The sequence below is a fragment of the Periplaneta americana genome, chromosome 2, assembly GCF_040183065.1.
Source record: "Periplaneta americana isolate PAMFEO1 chromosome 2, P.americana_PAMFEO1_priV1, whole genome shotgun sequence".
NCBI classification, from domain to species: Eukaryota; Metazoa; Arthropoda; class Insecta; order Blattodea; family Blattidae; genus Periplaneta; species Periplaneta americana.
In genome coordinates, this window is record NC_091118.1 from 141,911,512 (window position 1) to 141,928,843 (window position 17,332).

The 17,332-nt window shown below is 33.9% G+C and overlaps 1 protein-coding gene and 1 non-coding gene across 2 annotated transcripts in view; one reads left to right on the forward strand and one right to left on the reverse strand.

Annotated features, from left to right (window-relative positions):
- Positions 1 to 17,332, forward strand: part of LOC138695303 (uncharacterized) — a 94,548-nt gene that overhangs the window by 36,200 nt on the left and 41,016 nt on the right. The window lies entirely within an intron of this gene.
- Positions 11,344 to 11,417, reverse strand: TRNAS-GCU (transfer RNA serine (anticodon GCU)). The gene has a single exon. It is a non-coding gene; the product is annotated as a tRNA-Ser (tRNA).

The window sequence follows — 17,332 nt, forward strand, 5'->3', positions numbered from 1 at the left end:
ACATACATACATACATACATACATACATACATACATACATACATACATACATAGGCCTACATGCATGCATACATACATACATACATACATACATACATACATACATACATACATACATACATACATACATACATACAATTGATTACTCAGGAGAAGACTTTGGGTGTTGATTATTACATATAACGCTCAGTTAAGCATCCCAGTAGTCATGTTATTACTCATGTTGAAAACATTTAGTTACAATATGCGTATGAAAATTAAAAAAATACAACGCATTTTAATAAAGTAACTATTAATAATTAATTGCTCAATCTGGTAAGAATTGTAATCAATAGCTTCACTTCTCACTTCCTAAGCACAAATGCAATGACCAGCAACTGATGAAGTCTGTATATTTTCTAATGAATAGTATTGCTACAGCGTAACATAATGTAAGCATTCATATCACTGATACTCTCCCCTCTGCGGCCTCACCTCCCACTCTTCATCTCGTCAGTAACAAACAATACATACGTACTGCACACACTGTACCTACATACTTGCATCACATACTCGTACAATACTTATGCCTACAACAAGCATAAAATATGTAGAAGAATTCGAAAGACGCTACGAAATAATTGTACGTTCGGACAGATAATCTAAGCCACGCGTTTCTTTCAGATAACATCACAACAAATTATTCGGAAACAAGGTTACAGAATATGTTTCTAAGAATTCAGTATTGCTTTACCTTTTTCGCCCCCTTACGGAAGTTCTGCAGTGGTGTGACTTTCTTTCTTTTCATTTCTGCTTCCTCTACCTTATGTTCCGTAATAATTACACGCCATATGGCTATGAAATTTCCCTGAAGCGACATGGACTGCAACGGTCATTTAGAACTGAATTTGAAATAATATCTTTAAAAAAAGAATGACAAGGATTGTGTGATGGATTGGACATTATTAGGGACTCACCGAAAATGCCGTAAGAATATCAACAAATGGTGTCAACATGTTGACGTTATTTCACTTGAGAAATATTTATAACTGAAAAATATCCATATCTTAGATGGGATTCAAACATACGAAAACCCCATGCTAAGTCAAAACTGCGCCTTACCCTTTGCCTACTTTGTGGTGTTGCAAGTCGCTGCTATGCTTATATTCTAATTTACATGTTATTTCCAGCATCTTAATTTGATTTCTATGTACACACGAGTAACACAGTTTTCAAGTCAATATAATCTTACCGCTTGTATAGAATTTGGAACATGTCCGAGAACTTGATTGCAGGATTAAACTTGTATGAACAATCTACTCCTCTCTGATGGCCTCGGGTATGAAGGCAGGATGAAAACTTGAGATCTGATTTACTGCACTCCATTCCGTATCAATCATTGTAGCTGACATGCTTCTTTAGTTTTATATCTTTGAGTTTGCGCTAACAAAATACATGTGGAAGAAATTTGAATGAAGTTGCTTTTATAAACGGACACTGTGTTAGCAGATACAAATCTCTCCCAAAAGTATATATGGTCTAAAACACAATGTATGTTAATTTATTATCTTGCTCCAAAGAAATACAGCGTACAGCCAGAACATCCTGCATTAGTTTGTGTTTTGAATGATGTATCGCTTTTATCAAGAGGTATAAAATATCGCAGGTTAAACAGAGCAGACATCAAGGCGTTTCAACCTCGTTGTCTCTGGTCTTCTCACTTTTCTTTTCTTTATAACTCAATCTGGAACAACTTTCCTTTTCTCTTCCAATGTCATATCAACTTTAAAGTGTTTTCAATTTATTAATTTCTGTATTTTTTCGTCAATACGTGTCTTTTCCTGTCATTTTCTTTTTCTTTCATTTCCTTTCTTTAGGTAAAACTTCTTTTTCTGTCTTAAACTCGAGTTAGGCACAAATAAGATTTTATTTACTTGCTGTGCTGGGCTTGGGTTAAATTTTTGATCTGTAAAGATCTTTGAACGACTCATGGTGAATCCTGAAAGTTTTTGTTTTTATTATTAAAGCGAAAGCAGGACAGATTTTCTACGAGTAATTTTACTTAAAATAATCAGATTTTTATTCAGTATTACGTTTCTTAACATATTTCTTCCATTTTTTCTTTTGTTATCCATTAGATATTCGATTCCCCTAACTTGACGGGATGTATAGCCATTAATTAATTAATTAATTAATTAATTAATTCATTCATTCATTCATTCATTCTTTCATTCACTCATTCATTCATTCGGTCGGTCAGCCTGGTTGACGCAGTTGGTATAGCGCTAGCCTTCTATGCCCGAGGTTGCGGGTTCGATCCCGGGCCAGGTTGATAGTATTTAAGTGTGCTTAAATGCGACAGGCTCATGTCAGTAGATTTACTGGCATGTAAACGAACTCCTGTGGGACAAAATTCCGGCACACCGGCGCCGCTGATATAATCTCGACAATTGCGAGCGTTGTTAAATAAAACATGACATTTAATTCATTCATTCATTCATTCATTCATTCATTCATTCATTCATTCATTCATTCATTCACTCATTGTTCTACTCAAGGGCAGGTATTTCACTGCAAACCCAACTTTCTCCAATTTTTCCTATTTTCTGCCTTCCTCTTTGCCTCATCATATGATCCATATATCTTAATGTCAACTATCATCTCATATCTTCTTCTGCCCCGAACTCTTCTCTCGTTCACCAATCCTTTCAGTGCATCCTTCAGTAGGCAGTTTCTTCTCAGTCAGTGACTCAACGAATTCCTTTTTCTCTTCCTGGTCAGTTTCAGCATCATTCTTCCTTCACCCACTTCCAGCTTCATTTCACGAATGAGGAAAATATTGAGTAATGTAACTGTGGAATAAAAGTAGCTGAGAAAATTTTCTCGTAAATCAAGGATTATTTCAAAGCCAGAAAGATTATTATTTCATTTTCATAGAAACTTCTGCTTCAGTTGCTTTAAGCCTACTATTGTTTTATTGCCAATGAAATAAATAAACAGCAATTCAAGCTATTCTTGAGAGGGTTATTTTTTATAATAATTTCTGCTAAGTAAATTAAAATTAGCCTTGTTTAGTACTAGTACTGAAATGTAATAATCGGCCAGTGTATGGTACCAGTGCCCATCGATTGTGATGCACTTGGTGAGTTACGATAGGTAGCGAAATCCAGCTATAACGACTGGGAGGGATAATCGTACTAACCACACGATATCTCCATTCTGGTTGGATGAACGTTCATCTCTGCTTCGGCATTTGGACGTGAAGCCAGCAGCCGGCTGGTCGGTCATGGTCCTTCATAGGCTGTCGTGCCTCAGATTATTATTATTATTATTATTATTATTATTATTATTATTAATGTAATAAGAGATTGTTCCAGCGCACTGAGAAGATTCATAACTCAAAATGGAGTGAGGTATGGAACTTACAATTTGTTGTCATTCTAAAAGCCTGTAAAAATATAAAGATATTTCGCAATTATAGATATATTTCACAAAATTTTCCTCTGAATGCTGTTCGTTTCCTAGAAGAGAGACTGGTAGTGACAGAGTCTCAAATGGCGAGCATTTCTCGATGTTGTGAAATTCTTTTATAATTAAATTACCCCACTCTCTTACGAAGAAAAGTGCATTATTATTTTTTATGAACTTACTTCTTAACAAAGAAGACTATCAAATCTTTCGTGACTTCAAAGGGACGTGCTTCATAGCTACCTTGCCTCTGTCTAAAAATAAATCAGAACGCTATTACCATTTTTTTAGAGGTCGACAGATAATTGACTATCGAAAAGAATATAGGAAATTTATCCATCAGAAAAATTATGTACCGGTAATGGTATTTATTGAAGAAGGATAGGCGGCGACGATGGGATATAGGCCTAATATAACTTAAGTATAATCACACTTTCACAGAAATAATTATAGAAACTTTTTCGAATTTTTTTCTACTTTCAAAATTCGTTGATCCTGTTTCTTTAACGGATTCCTCAGTTGTCCTTACTTTTCAACAGCACTAGTATTTCTGTTCCATCAGTCTCCTTCATTTTCTTATATTGTAAATCGCTTATCGTTTTCGTAATTTATGAGTTTCGATTATGCTATTATTTATGTTAACACTGTCTGCGATCATAGTATGCATATATTTGTTATTGCTATTGTATCAATAGGCCTATATATTTCACTTCTACAGCGACATCATTTTATTTTTACTTCAATTTTTATTGTACCTGAGTTTTTGAATGTACTTCACTCCCACCCCTTCAACAGTCTTCCACATATATCCAAGACCGCATATACAGTCATAGTAGCCACAATACGTTCTAAAAATATGTTCGCATTTTCCAGTGACGAAAGAGCTTTCAATATTGAATCATTTTCGCACAGGTACTGTCGTCCATTTGTCTACGTCGTATCCCGGTTTCCCCAACCAGCTTTTATTCGCCAGCTAGTGGCTGGGCTGTCTTAGCTCTTTTCTGAGAATATTAATTTCTTTTAGGAATTGGACGTCTACGTAATATTATACAACTGTTTAAAATAACTTAAATAAAAGGGCCTCGTTAAGTAATTAACTGTCACGTGAGTTCCCTCCTTTCTACGACCCTACGACATAACCACTTGGACGGACAGTAGATAGTATGTCTGAGTAATTTTATCTTTTCGGATCGGTCAGAAGTGAAGATTGAATTTACAGTACGCAAGGTACTCATTTTTATACAGTAGGTACAGAATTATTTCAACATGAGTTACTAGTACGAAGAACTGGTAATTGGAATTAAGTACAATATGCTATAGTGCGATAATATGCACATTAGAACTGAAGCCTGTATCGAAATGTGTTTAATATCCATTTTATGATTATTTTTCAATTTAACTTCATTCTCTATATTGTACGCTAATGTGCTGTAGACAGTATAATGTACACTGCATAATGAATACGTCCACATGGACAGCTCAATTCGTGAGTAAAAACACTCATTGTTAATACTGCACTGTATTTTGATTAAACAAAAACCTAATGAAAATGATTAAACTCAAAAGCGCAATATTTCCTAGTTTACGTAAATGGATGAACTACTTTTCTTCCCTCCTATACCTAGTAAAGTGATTTGTTTGTATATTACGTCGGTATCATCGAACTCCAGTCGTGGAAGGGGATAGCAAACAGCGTTGATCCAGAGGTATAGTCAAGTTAATATTAAAAATGTTAGTAAAAATAAAATGATGTCCCTGTAGTAGTGTGAAAGAGAAGGCCTCATAACCTTAACTCTACAAGAATAAGTAAATAGCTTAAATATAACAAATCTGTTATATATAAATACGTAAAATCTGTTATTTTTTTGTATTCCCATTTAAGGTTTGAAAATAAAGTGCAGTAAAACATATACCTAACAACTAACATGAAAGAAAATTTGCAGAAAGATGGAGTACACTTTAAAAATGTGCAAAATGTTCCTATCTGGAATCAAGGTGGCATATTGATCTTCAAATCTAGAAATAGAAAAAAAAAGTATAGGCCCAAAACGACGGAAGGAAAGTAATTGGCATGCTAAAGTCTATTTTGTGGAGCAGCAATATTTTATCGAAAAAACTCTTATTTGCAAGTCAAAGCATGTTACAGTACGGAGCTGAAACGTGAGTTTTAAACAAAAGTCTCCATTCATCCACTTCGTACTGAATATTAAACTTTCGTATCAACCCAGGAATATCACTGTAGTATACTAAGACAGTGTCTAGTGAAAAGTAGGGAGTAAAATTCCTCTTTTCTATTCCTGCACCAATGAAGAAATGTTCCCGGTGTCAGCAAATTAATTTGTTTTAATCTGAAGCGTAAGAGATAAGCTTTTTCCTTTGGTAATCCTAAATTGTTTCTGATGCTCATCAACAGCTTAGTACAACATTTTACATTAGAGCACTTGGTTGTGGATGCAGCAAAATCACCAGTATATTAATATTATAAAATATAAAATATAATTTTGTGAAAAAATGGTGCGCGATGTGCTATTCTTGATGTCATTTGTGGGTTCAGCATACAAAAATACATAAAGGGCAACTAAAATGTTTTTATGCTCGACCATGCCGAAATGTAGTAATTATACATCTGGTAGCAGCCCTTTAATGGACCTCATTAAAGTACACCTATTCATTAAAGTTCAGGTGTTCCACCAATCAGAAAATACCATTGTAGCAATACGAAAGCGCAAGTATCGATTATTCTCGGATATGCAATCGAAAGACAACTAGTTCTGTTACTATAATAATTAGCGTTAATTGTAAATAATATTCAAATAAATTCAATTTGTCATCTCGTTTTTCAATGTCTAATTCAATTTCAAGGTTACCGTATATCGAGATTAATGTTTATTTTACTCTCTAGATTATATCAAGGTCAATGTCGACATTTGTTTCTCGGAAAAAATCAATACTTTCGCGTCTGCGCACATCTCACAATTTACGAGGTATTACACTAGGTCAGTTCCGCTCCTCAGTCAGATAAGAATAACATGAATACTTATGAATAATTTCAAGTTAGAAGTATGGTCGAGCATAAAAAGTCGTATGAGACTTGACTATAATGGTAATTAACACACTCGTATGAAAATTATGAAACTCGCGTCTTAATTTCTACCATTATAGGCTCGTTGCATAATGTACTATTAAAGTTTTTTCATCGCAGTCCTGTGTTATTATAAACTGATGATTAAATTTGTACTAGAATTGACATTGTTGGCATTGTCACGGCGATTGGGATGATAATGATGATGACCTGTCAACGATGGTATATTTCTTACCTAAACCTTTACATCTTGAGTTTAGAAAAGTATGGATTTTTTTCTTTTCAATATTATTGACTGTTACAAAGTTGGAGAAATTTTCACACACACTCATTGCTTCTTGACGCAATCCTTAAAATATATAGCCCTCATTGCCTCTTTTAAACGGATTGGTCTCACTTTTTATGTTGGTACTAATGCACATTTATTGTAGCATGAAATTTTAAATCTTCCTTTTCACAGTTTACATAAAAGTAATCAGATTTGTGGCTAGAGCGTAAAAGATTAATTCTCCTTATAGACATTTCGAACTACGCTCTTATATCTCCCCTACTTCTATTTTCATATAAATAACCTCAAGCTTTCACAGTATTCTTTTGAAATACAGATTTCGCTGGAAACGAACGGACTTCATTCAATAGGTTTCATTAAATATTTTCGAAGTTAGGTAAGGTATGATAAAGGTTACTTCTTTCAGTGAAGTTTCCCTCCAAATCGGATATAAAATATGAAGCATTCATCGGATCTTTTCAAAGAAAGGGAAGCTTGGTTTGGTGGACGGAGAGACCAGCTTCCAGATCCTACCCGATGTCATTTCACAACCTCTCGTGCTATTTATATTTACAATACTAGGACGCTATTCATCACGGCTGACCAGTAGAATTCAGGTACAAGAATTGAGTGCTATTGGTGAACGGACACTTTTTTGTGCTTTGGAAAGGCAAGAATCTATAGCTTAGCTACAAAGTATAAAGTTACTTTCAATAGAACTGCGTCACAAAATCTCTCTACGTCTTCAATCCCAATCCGCACCCAAGCCTGCTTCTTTGTAATTGGACGTTTTCGATTAAACCCTCTTGGATAACTGACAATGATATCTGGGTGCTGCCACATTTCATTTTTTCTGTCCTGCAATATTGCTATAAATATGAAATTTGCTACATCAATATGAAACTTTTTTTAAGAAACGTATTTTCCATTAACTTATTAAATAATATGATATAGGCCTAATACTTTATTGCCAGGACAAAGATTCATGTTGCTTTTTTTATATAAAAAACAATCTAGAACCGCAGAAAGTGTAAGTTACATACTCGTGCTCAGGGGGCATTTTACATAATGTTAAGTCATTTCATACTAGCATACCAACACATAAGACATCATCGTATTCATCATCATACACAATCTCGCTCTCGCGCTTGTGGAATACCCTACCCAGTGACATCAGAGACTGTCGGAATTTAGTAGCCTTCAAAAGCAAGCTTATTAAGCATTTTCTTACTGCGTAGAGTAGGTTTAATTTGTACTTAATAAGAGAAATGCTTCTCTCTTCTTAACTTTTACAATAAACTGTCTAGCTTTAATTAATCAGTTAATCTTTTAATACTTTGATTTTTATTGTATCTGTAAATTTAATATTAATTGTAATTATAATTGTAATTGTATTCTTAATATTGTAGTTGTAATCCCCTGGTAGAGGGGAAGAGAAGGCCTGATAGCCTTATCTCTACCAGGTTAAATAAATAAATAAATAAATAAATAAATAAATAAATAAATAAATAAATAAAATAAATAAAAATAAATGAAGGGTTCAGAGCCATAGTGGGCCAAGCGCCATTTATTAATAACAGAGAAAGCTATGGTTAAAATTAAGTGAATACCATAGCTTAATGAAGATTGACGTATTATTTAGTTTAAATGTGCACACTTTATACTACTTGCTATATGTTTCATTGAATTATGGTAATCACTTAATTTTAACCCTTGTTTTCTCCATTTTAACAAATGGCGCTTGGCCCACTATGGCTCTGAATCCTTCAAATAACAGAATAAAAAGTAAAAAGGAAAAGAAGTAAAAACAGATATCACAATAATTGAACTTTAAATTTTCTCTCTAAACAGCAATTTTTAACAGATTTTTTTTTTAATTAGCAAACTGCATGTTTGGGAATTTAGCTATTATCATGGACCGAAGTTGTTACTGTGACTATTACACTTTTACTACGTCACACTACTTTTGACCAATAAAACGGTACGAAAGTACGTCTTTCAACCAATCATGGCAGCTTATAGCACAATTTTATCGCGTCCCTAGTATTTGTTTAATTTTATAGCGTCCCTAGTATTTGTTTATTTTTATCACTACCCTAGCATTTGTTTCTTTGTTTGCCAACATTTCAAACTGCACTGGTCTGGACGTCAAACAACAGAAAATTACAAACCACTCCAGTCGATGCACAGCACTTTCAAATATGACTCGCATTGGCATTCAAGAACAAGAATTAATAAAGATCACTGGTCATATATGAAGAGCACCATTTTGAAGTCCTGAATAAGTTGAGGGATACACCATGTAGATCAACGAGTTCACTTCTTTTACGCACACGTCCAATATAACATCAACTGAAACATCAACCACTAAAACATTCAAATTTGAAAATTGTATCTACTTTCAATAATTGTTTCTTTTAAAATTATTTATGTTTATTTTTTATTTCATCATCGTTAATTAAAACGTTTCTTGTTTATTTAATCACCCCTAATTAAAACTGTTCTAACACGTGTTTATATTATTTAGGTTATGTTTGTTATAGCTTCTGCTATATGATATTATGGATAGTCACATATCAGAGATTGTTTAATACTAAGATTTGTTGAAAATCATCTGTCAAGTGACGTTGATTACTGGGATGCGGATGATTGAAGTGGAATGCAAATGTTTTAATAAAAATGAAACTGAATCAACAAAACCTTCTTGACTAGTAACCGTCTACAGAGTTCAATTAAGATTCCATAGTTGGCACAACTGATAATAAGAAAACATAATCATAAAACACTACTGCCATCTAGCGTAATGTTGAGATGGTACAATAATACATTTGAAGACAGTTGTATTTTCGTAATCCAATTAATATTTTATTGTATTGGAGTACTTTGTTTCTTCTAATCTTTATATACTTTCTTCTAATCGTGTAATAGTCAATTAAATCCCACTCGAGTTTTGATTTTCTCTAGATAAATCAAAACCTCTAGTGAGATTACTGTTGATTATATGCTACAATTTTGGTACATTTAGGTACTGTCAAGCATATGTTGTCTGATCTTTTCGTTTTATATTTATGTGAATTTAAATTAAATATTTTTTTATGTACGAAATTCAATAATACATTATTATAAATTTGATGGAAGTCAAATAACTTAAATTCTGAACACAACAGTTCTGAATGATAATCTAGAGGTATATTAAGACATATTTTTATTATTCTTTTCTGTAGCAGAGTTATTGGCATGAGGGATGCCGTACATGTGTATTATAGATGTTCTTCCTGCCGCAGCTGCTAGTCAGGAGTTTACTCTATTTGCCAGAGAATCCGAGGTTTAGAGTTTAACGCGTTCCATCAGTTTGAATCTCCTTTTTTCAATATACCGATAGATAAAGAAAGCAGAAAGTTTATTAAACTAAGAATTGGTGTGATAAATACTCTTTAAGAAGCAATATTCATATTGTTTAGTCAACTGTCCGTAGACAGGTTTGAACCTGATGAGTGACATCAATAGGCCTAAGGCATCACTCATGAAACAACTGAGCCAGGAGATAATGTGGTGGGGTGACCAGTTCTTTTCTCTCTCCATTGCATACATCGTTGACCAGCAACATATTACACTAATCAGACTTCAGATGCATACAAACAATATTGTTCTTCCTCCGACACATCGTCAAGCGAGATATATTGCCTATGTAATCTTACATAAGATCAGCGAGAACCTCAATCAGAAGTAAACATTAATATATTAAAACTAATTTATAGTTACTGACAATAATTAAATATTAAATATGGCAGTAGTAAAGAGTTTCCCACCTAATTTCCACAATTTTCAATATCGTCTGCTAACTTCTAAAACAATGTAAGTCCATTTTTTTTCCAAATGTCTTAATCTGTGTATAATTTTCAAAATCTTATCATAGTAACACTACGTAAGTCTGTAAATATTTTTTTATATTAAGACTCTTTTGATCTCTTGTTCAATTTCCTCAGATGTAGTTACGAGGTTTTAAAAGTAAGCCAACGAAATATTTTTTGTGATTTCTTTTCCTTTCTATTTTTTAAATTTTATACTATCTAGAAAATGCACGTGAATCTTTTTTGTATCTGTGTGATAAATATAAAGCTATTCTAAATTAATTTCCTAGTTTGAAATGGTTGTATTTTCTGTATAATATATAAATATTAATAGTTTGGGTCTATATTGATACCAATATGCTTCAGAGGGATTGTTTTTTTTTTTCGATAGGCATTTCGTTGCTGTATCACGCTTGTATTAACAATATTGCGGTTAAGAAAGAATACAGGCTGTTTGTTTCGAAAACTTACTATTTTGCTCAAAAACGATTTGACTCAATAAAATAATAAACATGTTTCTTACATTCTGAGTCCAAAGATAAAGTTATTTTTTGCCAAGTCCTGATATGTGTCGCTGAAAAATGATATTTAAAAGCATAATTTCTTTTCCAAAACCTTCTATTTTTTTATACAAATCTGGCTTTCAGGTAGTAGCTCCCTGTAAAGCAGGTTTGAATAATTTCAAGGAAAAATTATTCCGGGGCCGGGTATCGATCCCGGAACCCTTCGCTTAGCGCGCGAACGCTCTACCGACTGAGCTACCCCAGGAACTATACACGACGACGGTGTCGAAGGGTCCCGGGATCGATACCCGGCCCTTCAATTTTTTGTTTATTTTTAAGGCAAAAATCTATCATCTTATATTTTAATTTAGGAATTGTTGGTAAACTATGAAGTATTTTAATACATTCAGTACATAGAATGGTATAAAATATTTGTAAAATGAGAATAAGCACGCATTTTAAAAAATGGTTCTTATATTTCAATGTCAGCAATTTTTCTCCTTCCTGTAAAAATAACTGAAAGTAAAATAGCAGGTTCTGGATACAAACAGTTCAATTTTTACAACGTTTTTGTCTTTACGAGTTCGTATTGGCCTCTTTCATTGCTAGTACGAATGCAATAGTCAATACTCCAATATATTGTGAAGATTTAGAACGTTACATGGATTGAGAAATGGACTGTGTTCTGTAAAATCATTTCGTAAGCTGGTGAATAAATTTAAGGAAACTGGTGCAGTTACCGATAAAAAGCGATAGACTGGTCATATTTAACTTTTTCCATTACGTCTTGTTTCTTTTTGTTATAATAAAGCTCCATTTGTTTACGGATAAATTGATGTTTTTATTTTTGTACAATCTAAAAATTTGCCGAAGTTATAGCCATTCAAATTTGCGAACTTGTTTTAAATAACTCTATATACAGAGCGACCCATAATAATGTCCAACTTTTTATTTGTTTATCACAAGTAAATGAATTAACATGACAGGATAAAAGTAACATAAACTAATAGTTCAATCATTGGGATTGCTTAAAATTCCACCAATATTAAAATTCGATGTAAGCACCAGCATTTGCTGCACATTTTTACAGACGTGGCTGAACATTCTGTACTGCTCTCACAAGCATTTCATTTGGCATCCGGCCACATTCCTCTCGTCTGACCATAGAATGTGTCGCAAAAGGTTAGGTTCCTCTTGAATCCATGCTCGTAGAGACTCCGCAAACTCCACTCTGATATCACAGTCCTCACATGACAGAGCTTGCACAAAGAGTGGCTTCCTTGGCCACCAATTCATTTCCTTTAGCAACCGCTGCACGGGCCCATAGGATACACCAGATTCCCGCTGGTACTGTCGAATGAATTTCTTAAGACTTCTCTGGAAGGCCTCAGTAGTGGTTGCTTTGGCCTCCTCTGTGATCACCGTTTTTGGTCGGCCAGCACCCTTCTGTTGCGTAACTGAACCACTGTGAATCAAGTTGGCATGAAGTCTCTCGATGGTCTTGTAATCCAGTGTCACATTTCTTCCTTTCACCATTCTCCACCATCTCTGCACCATACTTTGGGACTGCCACACCATTCCAGCAGCAATTCGTGTTCGATCATACACAGACAGTCTTGTGGCCATGGTTAATGTTTTAAGATTTACACTACATTTTTCTGATTACATTAAATGTTTCGAACCGTATTCAGAACACAATGAAGTGAAATAAAATGACAGCTTCTTTTGTGCTTTTAATGGTATGGAAAACGGTACATTTTAGTGGTAGAATGGGTCACTTAACCTGATTAGTTTCGCTACTACAGTGTAATAAAAAGTTGGACATAAATATGGATCGCCCATATACATAATGTCCCATTTATCTTGTGCTCCTATTAGAACTTTTTTGTTTGGATAGGTATTGGAATTTTTGTTTTTCAGAGTTATGTTAGAACAAGGGGCTAACATGAGTGTAGAGATTTGGTGCATGTAACTACATTATGGTACAAGATACACGTGACGTCATCAATTTTTCAACTAGCACTATGTACTTTAATCATGTTACATTGATTACACACATTAAGACGAGTTCAAAAATGTATCAAAACGTCACCTTCTCAATCAATAACAACAACAAAATGCAGAATGAATGACATCAGAATGTGTCGTTTGTTGCGGTGCCCCATTCATCTTGTGCATTGACTTACACAAAACGAAAGACGACTGACGTCCGTACAGGTAGTGTGTTGTGTGTTTGCTGTCTTAACATCTAAACAAACCACAACAACTGTCGACGCCACAATCCACGTACAGTGGCCTGCAAGTTCTCCGGACCTGTCGCCACTCGACTTCTTTCTGTGGGGAACTATAAAGAACAGTGTGTACCAGAACATTCTGACAATACCAGACATGCAGCAACGCATTCGACAGGCTTGTGTGTCCATTCAGCCAGCAACGTGCAGGGCAGTCATACGGTCTTTCGGGGAACGCCTTCGAATGTGCATTAATGTGAATGGTCACCATTTAGAACATCTTCTGTGACTCTCAAAGCATAACATTATCATACTGTAAGTACGTTTTTGTTAAGTTTTGTTGTTATTGATTAGGAAGGTAACATTGAGATACATTTTTGAACTCGTCTTAATGTGTGTAATCAATGCAACATGACATGACTAATCAGACTAAGACACAACATATGTTCTTTACATTAAGTGATTCCACAATTTACAACTCTCAGCCATCTGCTAAACTTGTAGGAATTGAACTGGATCCCAAATTACCTTGGGCCCCACATATTGATTATGTTTGTACTAAACTCTCAAGGGTTATTTATTTATTAAGCAAATTGAAATCACTGGTGAATAGAACATATGTAAGAAGTGCTTATTTTGCCTTCTTCAATAGTATCATAACCTATGGTACTTCTGTATGTGGAAATAGTTCTAGTGTATCTAATGTTCTCCTTCTGCAAAAAAAAAAGTCTTACGTATTTTAACTGTTCTGCTTATGATGCGCACTGTAAGCCACCATTCATAAATGAGGCTATTCTGACTGTTATTAATCTTTACATCTTCACCTCTTTGCTGAAGGTAAAGAAAAATTTAGCAAATTATTATCATATATCTGATCATCATAATTACAATACAAGATACAATTTTCACTTGACTGAATCTCATGGTAGACTGGAAACAACTAAAAAACAATTTATGTCCATGGCAGTATCTATGTTTAATAGATTACATAAGTCTGCACACACTGTTAACTATAACACATTTTAAGAATGTTTTAAAATGCTGGATGATTAATCATCCCTTTTACAGTATTAATGAATACTTTGAGTCCTCCGTTAATAACTTATGTTTCTAATATAATCTTATTCACTCTGTTTGTTTTATTATGACTATATCCATAGTATTTGTATAATACTCATGACTTTAATCAAATCTAATCTAATCTATGTAGTGCTATTTGAAAAATTGATGTCGTCACGTGTATCTTGTACCATAATGTAGTTATATGTAGTGTTATTCTATATTTATATATATTTTTCTTCTCTCTTTACTGAATTTCGTAACTTTTATGAAGTTAATATTTCATATTGACAAATCTAAAGTGATGGCTTTTTTTTAGGAAAGGAACCAGTCCATAGCAAAATATGCATCAATAATAAGATATCGAACAAGTAAAAAATTTTAGTTATCTCGGTTACCAAATTTCATATGAAGAAGTAAAGGATTTGAATGAGAAAATTATTAAATTCAACAGAGCAATGGGGATAATTAATCAGATATTCAAACCAACCTTAGTACAGAAACACACGCGCACCAGAATTTATAAAACATTGGCCAGACCTATATTCTGTTTTGGTAGTGAAGCTTGGACGATTCGTAATATTGATTCACAAAGATTAACGGCGGCAGAAATGAGATTTATGCGTCGTAGAGCGGGATACACGAGAATGGATCACATTAAAAATTTTGACATTATGAAAGAACTCCAGATTGAACCGATTACGGAATACCTACAGACATACAGACAAAACTGGAGATTACATGTCATCAGATCAGAATGCCTCGTTCTAGAATTCCACGCCAAATTTTAAATTACTATCCTGTGGGCAAGAGATCCTTGGGCAGACCGTTCAAGCGTTGGCAAGAGACCGTAACGGGCCACTAGGCCCAATACGTACATGCAAGGATGATGATGATGATGATGATGATGATGAATATTTCATATAATTTAAACTATTCTTCTTACAAAATTGATTCAAGCAGATCTATCCACTATTGCTCCATTACTACCCATCATACCATTGTTTCTCATCATCCACAGTACTATTTCAAATAAAGAATAATTATCGATCTTGTAGTTGCTTCTTTCTGAAGTGGTAAGCACTGCAATAATGTTAAGTTATGTAGGTGTAAGAGACAGCTTTGTTGAACGTCCATATAGTTATATCAAGAGCAGGGCTGGAGTTACCGTCATAAATACCCCAACGAAGGCAGACAGTCGCCGAGCAGGTGGCTAACAGCTGACAAACATCAACTTGCCGGCAAGTAAATGAACATCGTATATTTTGGCGATAACCAGTGATCGGAGGGGCGAGTAGATGTTTTAAAGGGGGAGTAGGGGTTGTAGAGATATAACAACCTTCATGGACAATTTTTCCCTCCCCCGAATTCCACAGGGATAACAGTATTGACTTACGACTATATTTAATCATGACTGAAGTACTGTGTAGGCTATATCATTCATCCCATTTAGCAACCACCTATTGGAAGAGCGTCCCAAAATTTGAATCGTAAAATCTAACAAATAATGCATCAGTATATTATGTGTTTATGTTTAAACATACAATTCTATACCCAGGTCAGTTTTATTACACGTCAATTAAGGCATCTGAAAGTCGTATTCAATCTATGTAATTCGTACTTCCAGGAGCACACGGGGTTGTCTCAAAGGTTACGCATCCTACTGACTACATAGTCAAATTGCTGACATTTATTTTATTACATGTTGATAATTAATGCAGCATTTTCTTTACAATATCAACTCTTTTTTTCCTTGCTCCAATAACATTTTACTTAATTCATATTATTATTATTATTATTATTATTATTATTATTATTATTATTATTATTATTATTAGTAGTAGTAGTAGTAGTAGTAGTAGTAGTAATAGTAGTAGTTTATTATTATTATTATTATTATTATTATTAGTAGTAGTAGTAGTAGTAGTAGTAGTAGTAGTAGTAGTAGTAGTGGAAGTTCACGGCGAGTTGACATCATTGCCATTGATAGAGGAAATGACAGAGCAATTATCATCGATCCCACCGTGCGCTTTGAAACTGCAGTTGAACAACCTGTAGCAGTACATGAAGAAAAGAAGACCATCTATGACCCTACAATTGAATACTTTAGGGATTATTATCATATACAAGGACAGATTGAAGTATTTGGACTATTGTTCGGAGGAAGGGGAACCATTCCAAAATTCTCAGTTGAATGTTTTAGGTCTTTTGGAGTTCCTTTAAAATTTTGAACATTATTGCTATAGACGTAATGAAATATTCTGTTCAGATTTTACGTAATCATCTGTACACCTAAATTTCTTTATATTCTATTTGATTACTAATAATTATTGAATACAAGTACTTTCCCAAGGGTAGCTTCCATTTGAAAAAATAACCATAAATACTGATAACACAAATGTTTATTTTTATTTGTTTCGTATGCTGTCTTTTGGCAACCCTTACTGAAGGGCAGCCACCCTTGTGGAATTTATGTAGTAGTAGTAGTAGTAGTAGTAGTAGTAGTAGTAGTAGTAGTAGTTACATATATCAGTTATTGATGCAATAATAATAATAATACTAATAATAATAATAATAATAATAATAATAATAATAATAATAAATTAGCTGAAGATAAATGCATACAAGACGAAGACCATGGTCATATGAAGAAAAATAAAGACGATAAAATTGCGAATTCTAAATGAGGCAATAGAGTAAGTGGACAGCTTCAAATACTTGGGGTGTACTATAAGCAGTAACGTGAGCTGCTACCAGGAAGTCAAAAGGAGGATAGCAATGGCAAAGGAAGCTTTTATTAGAAAAACGAGCATCTCGTGCGAGCTTCAGGAAAAATAACTAAGCAAGAAACTAGTAAAGTGCTTTGTGTGGAGTGTTGCATTGTATGGAGC